Raw genomic sequence first — 12,740 nt, forward strand, 5'->3', positions numbered from 1 at the left:
ACCAAAGTAATAAAAAAAAGCATGGTACTGGCACAAAAAACAGATACATAGACCAATGGAGCAGAATAGAAGACTCAGAAACAAATCTGCACACTTACAGCCAATTGTTTTTTGACAAAGGGCCCAAAAACATACATTGGAGAAAAGATAGCCTCTTTATCAAATTGTGCTGGCAAAACTGTTTAACCATATGCATAAAAATGGAAATAAATCCTACTTTCTCACCCTGAATAAAAGTCAATTCAAGATAAATCAAAGACTTGGAAATTAGACCAGAAACCTTGAGGTTCCTTGAAAACAGCATAGGTCCAACACTGCAACACATAGGCACTGGTAGAAACTTTCTCAACAAGACCCCAAAGGCACAAGAAACTAAAAGGCAAATCAATACATGGAATCCCATGAAACTGAAGAGCTTCTATATAGCAAAGGAAACTATCAAGAACTTCAACCAAGATCCAACAGAATTGGAGATTTTTCCCACCTACTCCTCTGATAGATCAGGACTAATATCTAGAATATACACAGAATTTGTTCTTCTGTAGTTTTAAATGGAATCAAAATAAAGAATAGCTCTTAAAGTCAAATAAATTTGACATACTGAAACTAAAGTGTGGCATGAATAAGAGTGCAATACTTTGAGGTGTCTATAAAAATACAGATCAAAATACACATTTCAAACCATTATTACATCTGTGTTGGAAAAAAATCAACTAGATTTGAAATAATGATTGAAAAATAGATTTTCTAACTAATATTTAGTGACTTTTTGCCTTTTTCTCCCTTTGTTTTATTTCCAAAATTGTTAAAGTTAACATGTTCGCCAGGTGTGGTGGTGCACGCTTGTAATCCTGCGCTTGGAAGGGGAAGACAGGTGGATAGCACAGGTTTGAAGACAGTCTTGCCGGCTTAAGAGACCCTGTTTCCAAATAAAAATATAAAAAATAGGTCTGGGAGTGTAGTCCACAGGTAGAAGGGTTTCCAGGAACCCCAGTACCATTGGGAAAAAAAAGAATAAAAAATAGGGCAGGGGGTATAGCTCAGAGGTCAAATGCCCCTGGGTTCCATCCCCAGACCTGAAAAAAAAAAACTAAAAAAATTAACATGTTCTATTTTTGTAATGTAAAAAAATAAGATTTTAAAAATGTTCTCCCAAATATGCAGAAGCTAGGGGGAAAAAAGATCAAGGTGGAATGCTAGAAAAAGGAGGAGAAACCATAGATGAGCAAATAAAGAGGACTAACTGAGGGTGATGAGAGTGGGAAAGAGAGAAACTTCCTAATGTATATGATGTACATTTACAAACACATCAAAGTCAGTCACTAAGCCAAACATGAGAAAAAGGGAAGGAAGAAGAAATGGGGTGCAAATTGGATAAGGGCTAAAGTGATGTGTGCAGGTATGCCTCTACTATCTTGTACTCCATTAAGATGTATGACTACAATGCACCAATAAAAAGAAAAAATCAGTAAAAAAAAATACTCTCAGGTTCCTTTATGTAGCCTACCACACTGTAGCCTGTTATGTCAGCCTTAGCTTCAGTATATGCATCAGGAATGACAGCAAAGGTGACTGACTTTGAAAAAGCTGGTCTTGATATCAGAATGGTTCAAGCTCAAGTTATTAAAGTCTAGAAGAAGCAATTTTTATACCCTGCTCTGTATACTATGCACTGAGTGATTGTGGGTGAGTGAACATATCTGAGTTTCATTTGCACTCCTATAAACTGAAGTTCATATTAGGACTTTGCTTTGTTGTTAAAATTTAATGAAGTGAGCTGGGTATTGTAGCACATGCTTGTAATCCCAGTGTTTGAAAGGCTGAGATAGGAGAATTACAGATTTATGGCCAACCTCAGTGAGGACCTCTGCAACTTAATGAGACAATGTTTCAAAATAAAGAATAGAAAATAGGACTGGGGTGTAGCTCAGAGGTAGAATGTCTCTGAGTTCACTCTCTAGTAAAACAAAAATAATAATGAGGTGGCAAGCTTGGTATGGTGCTGGGTACATAAGTCAGTAAACTGTACCTTTACTTATTTTCTATTTTTCTTTCTTATTAACACACAGTCCTATGTATATTTATATAGATTTTGTAATATAAATGCATTAAAATCCACATACTGATACAAATACACAGAGTAAATAATTAAGATGAGATTATTCATTTCACTAAATATACCCACAGAAAAATCTTAAATGATAAGGCACTATTGTAGAATTACTTTTATTAATACATTATCCCCAGGAAACTTTTAATGAGCATATCAATCATAAAAAGAGAACTAAGCAATAAAGATTAACATACATGAGTACATTACATTGCATTTACATAGTGTAAGCCATTCTTACTAATGTTATAGCAGTTGAGTATTTTATGATCTGTGACAGTGCTATATATTCTAGATTCTAATTGGCTACAGGAGCAAGCTGAATATTTGGTTATTATGTGAACTATCTGACAACATTTTTGCCAAAGCTACTCAAAACTAATCTTGTTTTGCAAATGTAAAATTAAATGTATTTTATTTAATTCTAATTGGCTACAGGAGCAAGCTGAATATTTGGTTATTATGTGAACTATCTTACAACATTTTTGCCAAAGCTACTCAAAACTAATCTTGTTTTGCAAATGTAAAATTAAATTATATATATATATATATATATATATATATGCATATGTATATATGCTAGCATATCTTTTTGTTCTACTGCCAGTTTCTCCCTGATAGCTCAAGGATTCCACAACTGGGTTCTTTTTCTTAGGGTATTGTGGACCAGGCTATTCTAATTATAGGGTAGGAGCATAACTACCCTGTGATTTAGAGACCTGAGTGGGAAAGAAATAGAAAATAATAACAGAAGAGTGTCTTGATTGGTTATTTGTGTGCTTGGGTAAAAGTGGTTTTGATAAAATGAACTCTTGTCTTTAAACAAAAAAAAAAAGGAAGATGGGTTAAAGACAGCAGAATAGAGAGATGCAGAATAGTTCAGACACTCCAAAAGTCGGAACTCAACCAGCAGGAAGACTACCTTTTGACAAGGGAAGGAAAGAAGCCACAACTCAATAAAACAGCAACAGCTAAAATATGGTAGCATTGGAGGCAGCAGAGAGGAGAGTACTGGAAGGAGCTCTGCAGGTCTTGTCTGGTGAGTGGAGACCAGCAGCAGCAGAAGCATCTTGCCAGTCCACGCCAGGGTTGGTACCTGCCAGGACCAAGACTACCAGAGACCAACTCCAGCAAATAAGCATCAGAATCTTGTGGAGAACATCATTAAAAGCACTCACACTTTTCTCTCCACATTCAACCAAGACTGACTACCCAAAGGGCCCAGCTAGACCACATAAACTTTCCAGCTAGACTACACAGCAAAATCTTACTTATTTCTGCCTTCAGGGACCTGAATCATTAAACCTATGTGTTAACAAAACTTCCCAGTGAGACAGCCCTACAGAGCCACAGGGGCTTGCATGGCAATAAAAAAACTCACAGGATTTGTAAATCATCTTTGCAGAGGAGGCGGTGGGTGCTATAGCTGGACACAGCAGAAACATAAATTAACAGACAGCCTTTAGAGAAATTCAGGATGGAATGACCTTGGCTGTTTGCAGCTCCCTTGCATGGTCTTCAGCAATCACCACAAGACAGACAGCCATAGTGTTGGTGGTGTGAAATAAAATAATGAGTTACAGGCTCAGAAATGATGAATTTGCACCCAACTGTATTGGGGCACTAAAAGCACCAAGGCCAGAGGGCATCAGGGTCTCATGTGATTGAAGCCCCAAATCAACAGTGGTGTCCCTAGGGCTAAACCACTGAGCAACACACACCCAGGGTTTAGAATGGTACAATCTCTCCCTGCCAGAGATTGGGCCCTGAAAGTAAGGAGGCCAGGGACCCACAGGGGTTTGTGGTCACAGCTACAAGCTGGGAACTCAAAACTTTCTCTGCCAGCAGAGTTTTCCTGGCATGCATGCATGCCAGTGAATGACACTGCTCCACATGATTGTAACCAGAAGACCAATGGTGGTGTCCCTGGGCCATAAAAGTTCAGCAAGCTGGCACACAAGCTCAGAACATAGCAATCTCTGGCCCTTCTGAGCTTAATCCCACTGCCAAAGAAGCTGGAGGTCAGAACTCTGCAGTTTCATGGGTCACAATCAATAGAGCAGTAGTGGTGTCTGTGGGGCATTGACTTTCAACCAGCATATTACAGGCTCTGAACAGAACATCATAGTCTCTAGCTTTATGGAATGTGAACATGGAGAACATAGTGGCCTGCAGACAAATAGAGACCCCTGTTGCCTGCACCAAAATTATATCTCATTAAAGAGATATCATTAAAGAGGGCTGTGTAGAACAAAGTCAAACGTTTGATTCTATGAGATAGATTTGTAGAGGCAAAAATATAACCACCCCAAATAGACTTTATTATAAAGAGATGATAAATAGGCACAGGACACTCACACAAAGATGAAGATGACAACAGAAATACAAACCTGATAATGCTAAAAACATTACAATGATTAAACAAATTCTCACAACTCAACAAGGGAGATCACTAAACTGACCTACAGGAAATGCCAGCAAAAAAATTCCAAATTTTGTGGCAAACACTTGTAATCTCAGTACTTGGGAGGCTGAGACAAAAAGATACAGATTTATGGTCAGACTCAGCTACTTAGTGAGGCCCCCCACAACTTAGTGAGACCCTGATTAAAAATAAAGAATAAAAATAGGGCTGGGAATGTAGCTCAGATGTAGAATTCCTCCTATGTTCAATCCCCAACACTACAAAAGAAGGTTCTCAGAAAAAGTATAAAGGAGCCAGGCGTGGTGGCACATGCTCATAATCCCAGCATTCAGGAGGCTGAGACCAGAGGATCGCGGTTTATGGACAGCCTCAGCTACTTAGTGAGGCCTTCTACAACTCAGTGAGATCCAGTTTCAAAGGAAAGAATAAAAAATAGGGCAGGGGGTATAGCTCAGAGGTCGATTGCCCCTGGGTTTTTTTAAAAAAAAGTATAAAGGAAATAAAAGAGCATATAAATAGATAAATAGGGAAATTGAAGAAATTGGAACCCTAATTAAGAAACAAAAAAGGCTTTTAGCAAAATAAAGCAGTCGATAATAAAATAAAGACTGCAGAAGAAACCACCACTGCATGATAGATCACATAAAAAACATAGTATCACTCTTAGAAAATAGTTCATTAAAAACTAAAAACTTAGTTAACATATAGAAAAGACAGTAATACAACAAAACCTGAACATCCAAGAAATATGGGATAATATAAAATGATCTAACTTACAGATGATAGACATTGAAGAGAGTATAAAAGCACAAACCAAGAGTATTTGAAACCTCTTCAGAGCAATATTATGAGAGAATTTATAACACAGAACAAGACTTGTATATTCACACATAGATGACATTCAGAACATCAACAAGACAAAATCAAAGAAGACTTGCTCATGCCATGTAATGATTAAAATGACTAGCATAGATGCCAATAAAAGAATCTTAAAAGCAATGAGAAGCCCTGCATGGTGGCACAAGCTTATTATCCCCATGCTTGAGAGGTGGAGACAGGAGGATCACACTGGTTCGAATAATAATAATACAATAATACAGGAAAAGATATCAAAATTTTAAATAGAAAAAGAAAAAATATCTTTTAATATAGATATTAAAATTATCTTTTAAATTAAAATTATTAAATTATATTTAATATATCTTTTAATATTTTAAAATATCTTTTAAATAGAAAAATATTTTAAATAGAAAAAGAAAAAAATATATATACATATATATATATATATAATTTTTTTGAAGTACTGGGAATGGAACCCAGGGGCATTATACCTCTGGGATACACCCTCACTCCTGTTTTTAGTCTTTATTTTTGAAACAGAGACTCACTGAGTTGCAAAAGGCCTCTCTAGGTTGCTGACACTGTCCACGAATCAGGATCCTCCTGTCTCAGTCTCCTGAATCCTGAGATTACAAGCATGTGACACCATGCCCAGCATGATCCTATATTTAGAAAACTCAAAACTCAAGCAAAGGACTACTACAACTGACTAACAAACTCAGCAAAGCAACTGGACTCAAAATAAATCTAAAAGCATCAATAGCTTTTCTAAATTTCAACATGAATCCACTGAGAAAGAAATTCAGAAAATAATTCCACTCACAAAAACATCAAAACCAATAAAATATCTAGGAATAAACCAAGACAAGAAGGTAAATTACCACTATAATGGAAATTATAAAGCATTAAAGAAAGAAATTGAAGATCTTGAAAGATGGAAAGATTTTCCTTGCTCTTGGTTAGGCAGACTAAATATAACAAAAATAGTCATTTTACCAAAAGTGATCTACAGAGTCAATACAATCTCTATCAAAATTTCAGTATCAATTTTCACATTTAGGAAAATCAGTGATACATTTTATATGGAGAAACAAAAAACCCAGAATAGCAAAAACAACTCTCAGCAATAAAAACCATGCAGGAGCCATCACAATTCCTAGCTTTAAATTATACAAATCTATAACAATAAAACAGCTAGTATTGACACAAAACAGACACATAAACCAATGGGACAGAATAGATGATACAGAAACAAATTCACACTTATAGCCAATTGATCTTTAACAAAGGTACCAAAAATACACTGGAGAAAAGACAGCCTTTTCAACAAATTGTGTTGGGAAAAACTGGTTATCCGGTTGTAAAAGAAAATAGAGCTAAATTGTTACCTCTCACTTTGTACATGAGTCAATTCAAGATGGATCAAAGACCTAAAAATTATACTAGAGACTTTGAATCTACTAAAGCAGGGCATACCTCCAACTCTCAACAAACCCCCCATAGCTCAAGAAATTGGAATAAGAATTAAGAAATGAAATGGCATTAAATTAAAAGTTTGTGTAGATCACTTTTGGAAGGATGGCCATGTTAATTATATTAATTCTGCCTATCCATGAACAGGGAAAATCTTTCCATCTTCTAATATCTTCTTCAGTTTCTTTTTTCAACATTTTATAATTTTCTTTGTAGAGATCTTTTACCTAGTTGGTTAAGTTTATATAATTAAAATGGCCATACTTCCAAAAGTGATCTACAGATTCAATGCAATGCCCATTAAATTACCAAGATCATTCCTCACACATAGAAAAATCAGTCCTTAAATTCATTTGGAACAACAAAAAGCTAAGAATAGCTAAAGTAGTTCTCAGCAACAAAAATCATGCAGGAGGAATTACAATACCTGACTATGCTACAAAGCAATTGTAATAAAAACAGCATTGTAATGGCACAAAACAAATACACAGACCAATGGAGCAGAATAGGAGACCCAGAAACAAGCCCACACCTTTCAGCCAATTGAGTTTTGACAAAGGGGCCAAAAACATACACTAGAAAATAGATAGCCTGTTCAACAAATGGTGTTGGCAAAACTGGTTAACCATATGCAGAAAATTGGAAATTAATCCCATTTTCTCACCCTGTATAAGAGTCAATTCAAGATGAATCAAAGACTTGGAAATTAGACCAGAGATCTTGAAGCTCCTTGAAGAGGTCATAGGCCCAACATTGCAACTCACAGAAAAAGCTTTCTCAACAAGACCCCAAAGGCACAACAAATTAAAAGGGGAATCAATATGTGGGACTGCATGAAACTGAAGAGCTTCTGTACAGCAAAGGAAACTGTCAAGAGCCTCAACCAAGAGCCAACAAAATGGGAGAATATTTTTGCCACCTGCTACCCCAAAAGAGGACTAATAACTAGAATATACAGAGAACTCAAGAAACTCAACACTAAAAAATAATCCAATAAAAAAATGGGCAAGTGAACTAAATAGATGCTTCACGAAAGAAGAAATTCAAATGGGCAATAAATGCATTAAAAATGTTCAGCATCATTGGCAATCAGAGAGATTTTACCTTACCCCAACTAGAATGGCAACTATTCAAAACACAAACAACAAATGCTTGCAAGGATGTAGAGAAGTGGGAACTCTAAAACATTGTGGTGGGATTGCAAGTTAGTACAACCACTTTGGAAAACAGGAGGGAGGATTCTCAGAAGAATAAGAACAAATTTACCATTCAATTCAGCAATACCACTTCTGAGTATCTACCCAAAAGAAAGGACCAAACTACCAAACTAATGCATGTGTATCTATGTTCATATCTGCCCAATTCACCATAGCCAAACTATGGAACCAGCCAAGATGTCTATCAATAGATGAATGGATTACAAAGCTGTGGGATATGTACACAATGGAATTTTACTCAGCCATAGAAAACACAATTGCAGCATTTACAGAGAAATGGATGGAACTAGAGGACATTATGCTAAGAGAAATTAGTCAGTGGCAAAAATTAAGAAATCAGATACTCTCCCTAATATGTGAAAGCTAGGGTGAAATGGGTCATAGGAGGAACTCCAGGTGAAAAAGGAGATCCTATAGAGGAGCAAATAAGGCAACCTAACTGTGGGAATGGGAGGGGGGAAGAAGGAAATTCTTTGAAGTACACAATGTACTTATTCATATCATAGTCAACCACTAAGCCAAGCATGGGAGGGAGAGATGGGGAGGGAGTAGGTTGGGGACTGGGTGGGGGCTGGCTAAGTGATGTGTGCATTTATGTCTACATAAGTCTTTTATCCCAATATGATGTATATATACAATGCACCAATAAAAATTTAAAAAAATAAAAGTTTCTGCTCATAAAAGGAAACCATCAAGTTGAAAGAAAAAGCCTACAAGTAGAGAAGATCTTTGCCAGTTATTCCTCTAACAGAGGACAAATATCTAGAATATACAAAGAACTTAAAGTATGTAACACTAAGAAAACAAATAACCCAATCAAGAAATGGGCAACTGAACTAAATAGACATTTCCCACAAAAAAGATACAAATGGCCAATAAATATTCAAAAAAAGGTTCAACATCATTAGCAATCAGGGAGATAAAAATCAAAACCACACTGAAATTCCATCTAACCCCAGTAAGAATGGCAATCATAAAAAAAGTAAAAAAATCAAGGATGTGGGGAAATTGGAACTCTTCTGTACTGTTGATGGGATTGTAAATTAGTTCAGAGGCTATGGAGATCAGTGTGGCAATTCCTTAGAAAACTGGGAATGGTTTCACCAAATGGTCCATCTATACCACTCCTGGATATCTTTCCAAAGGTACTAAAATCAGAGAACTACAATAAAATGTGCATATCTATGTTCATAGCAGCACAATTCATAATAGCCCAATTATGGAACCAATCTAGGTATCCATCAAAAGATGAATGAATTACAAAATTGTGAAATATACACACAATGGAATTCTACTCAGCAACAAAGAAAACAAAATTATGTAATTTTTAATAAAGTTGAAGGACCTAGAGAACATTATTTCAAGTGAGATTATCTAGTCACAGAAAGTGAAGGGTTATATTTTTCTCTAGTATATGTAAGCAATAAAGTATTAGGATACCAGAGCAACTCCAGATAATAGAGGAGAATCTTCAGTGGAGCCATGAAGGTGGTCTATGGGAAGGAGATGGGGGACAATGAGAATCATTGAAGAAAATACTATCATTGATTTTATGTATATACATGAAAATACCAATGTCAATCTTAGTACATTGTATGGGGAAGCAGGGAATAGAGCTATGAGAAGGGAGTGGGATAAGGAGGCATCAAGTGTGCGGATGCATGTTACCCTCAACATGATTTACATTATGATGTAAGACTATAATGCACCAATAAAAGTTTATAATAAAATTTTACATATTGCTGGGCGCGATGGCGCACACTTGTAATCCCCGCACTTGGGAGGCAGAGACAGGAGTATTGCGCAGGTTTGAAGCCAGCCTCTCTGGCTTAAGACACCCTGTTTCCAAATAAAAATATAAAAATAGGTCTGGGAGTGTATCCCGGAGGTAGAAGGGTTTCCAGGAACCCCAGTACCACACACACACACAAAAAAAATTCACATACTATTATTATGCTTTTAACTTTGTTATTAGGAGGGAAAAGGAAGAGCCTTCTGAAAAAATAATAGTAATAATAATAAAAATAAAAATAGGAAAAAATAATTAAGCAAATATAGAGTTATACCTGTTCTCACAGAAGTATCAGAAAGAGTCTGGAGACCTTCTCTGTTCCTAGCTCTCAACCTTCAAATTGAATCCTTGAGGAACCATTATTTTCCATAGATGGAGAGCATCCCACCTGTCTAGGAAGAAAGCTCTGCAGAAAATAATACAAATGGGAGTTTAAAGGGCTGCCAAATGATCAACACACTGTAGCAGCTGGAGCTCTTGGGCCTCTCAACCATAGGAAAGGGGGAAGCAGTCATAAAAAATGTGGGTCAGGGTACACAGGAAATAAGTGACACTGGAAGTCATTGTTCTTCCTTGGTTTGGTGTATTTTTGCAACACAAGAACATCTTTAGGGAAGTCTTCCTTATTCTTTGCAGTGCTTCATTTGGCTTGTAATCAAATGATACATCAGGCATATTTTCCTATATGAAGAGGATTGATTGTATTGGCTCTTTGAAAATAGGATAATTTCCTGAAATTTTTATTTCATTTTAGAGGATGTATCATGAAGATCTACATGCACAATCTTAGGCAAGTTAAAAACATTTTTAAAGGCTTAGTTGCTAATATCTATAAAGTTATTTAAGTGAATGAAAAAAAAACTCACACAAAAGATGCACTTCTTTTTTTATTTACATACTTATTTCTGTAGAGTGTAGGTGTGTTGCAAAATGCAAAGAATACTTTTTTTTTAATCTATTACAATGCTGCTTAGAAACCAGCTTCACCTAGTATGGCCCATGAAACCCCAACATAATATTTTCCAGTTTTCTTTTGAACTTTAAACTATATCTTTATGCCATATCCTATTCTTTGATTATTGAATGTGGCATGAATGAATTTATTAATCCTATGCAAAATGGAATTAAGTCTATTTCTCTGAGCACTTGTCAGTGAGATAAGCTATGTATAAGGTGTATCTAAAATCTGCATAAATTAAAAACCAAACATGAACACCTAAAGCCTTAAGCTTAAAATGACTCTTTATGGATGCATTTAATTTTAATTTTTTATTCTTTTGCAGTACTGAGGACGGAACCCAGGGACGTTCTATCTCCAAGCCACAACTCCAGCCCTATTTTTTATTTCTTATTTTGAAACAGGGTCTCGCTGAGTTTCAAAGGGCCTCACTAAGTAGCAGCTGAGTCTGTCTGTGAACTATCTCAGCCTCTCAAATGCTGGAATTACAAGTGTGTGCCACTATGCCTGGCCTCGATGCATTTATTTGATTTTAAAAATTATCAAGTTTGTGGTAAATTATTGCTTTTTTCATAGTACTTGTAATCTGAGAGAAATGTGAACAGGGAGAAGGAAATGGGTGAGGTTAAACATGCATAATAATAGTATATTTAGGTAAGGAAAATGTAGATTGCTGATTATTTTGCTCTGAATTTGTCTGCTAAACTTTTACTTATAATATTAGCACAAACATTTAAAAATATTCTTTTTATTCCCTTTAAATTGTTTCAGTTTTTAGAGAAACTCAGATATTTTTATTGTTGAAAAATCATAGATGAGTAATCTAATAATATGTAATAGAAATTCAGATTTATCTGAAAAAAGTTGAAATATCTCAAGTATAATTCATAACAGGAAAAACAGGACTATTCTTAGCCTGACCCCTAGTGTTAACAGTAAATATGTGTGAAGTCTGACTGTGCTGGACAAAAAAGAAAAAAAAATGTTTAAAAGGAAACAGATAGCAGTATTTTTCATAGTAAAACAACTCACCTTTAGTGAGTTAAATGCTTCATGCAGAAGCACAAATCCAGAATGCTCAAAAATTATTTATAACTTTCATGTGATAGAAGGGATATCTGTGATTTTTAGGGTTATAGAATAAGTTTGAATTTGTTGATGAAGCAGCATATCAGTCCATATACTCTTTCCACTGGATATAAACTGGGCTTCCAAATGTGAAATGATTTTTTGGCTTTTATTTATTTATTTAAATATTTTATTGGTGCATTGTAGTCATACATCTTAATTGTGAATTATATGGCTATGTGCAAAGATATGCATGCACTAATTTGGTATTTTAGTTTCCATTCTTTTGGGTAGATATCCAGAAGAGGTATTGCTGAATCACCATGCACAAGAGTCAATTCAAGGTGGATCAAAAACTTGGAAATTTGACCAGAGACCTTGCAGCTCCTTGAAGAGAGCATTATGTTCAACACTTCAACACATAGGCACAGGTAAAAACTTCCATTAAGACCCCAAAGGCACAAGAAATTATAAGGAGGTTCAATACATGAGATTTCATTAAACATGAGAGCGTTTGTGCAGCAAGGAAATTATCAAGAACCTCAACAGAGAGCCAAAAGAATGGGAGAAAAATTTTGCTAACTATTCCTCCAATAGAAGACTAATATCTAGAATATACGGAGAACTAAAGAAACTCACAGTTAAGAAAACAAATAACTGAATAAAAAAATGGGCAAGTGAACTAAATAGACACTTCACAAAAGAAGAAATTCAAATGGCAAAAATGTGTGAAAAAATTTTCAGCATTATTAGCAATCAAAGAGATGCAAATCAAAATTACCCTGAGATTTCACCTGACTCCAACTAGAATGGCAATCATCAAAAACACAAACAACAACAAATACTGGTGAGGATTT

Source organism: Muscardinus avellanarius (assembly GCF_963383645.1).
Source record: "Muscardinus avellanarius genome assembly, chromosome: 4".
Classification (NCBI taxonomy): Eukaryota; Metazoa; Chordata; class Mammalia; order Rodentia; family Gliridae; genus Muscardinus; species Muscardinus avellanarius.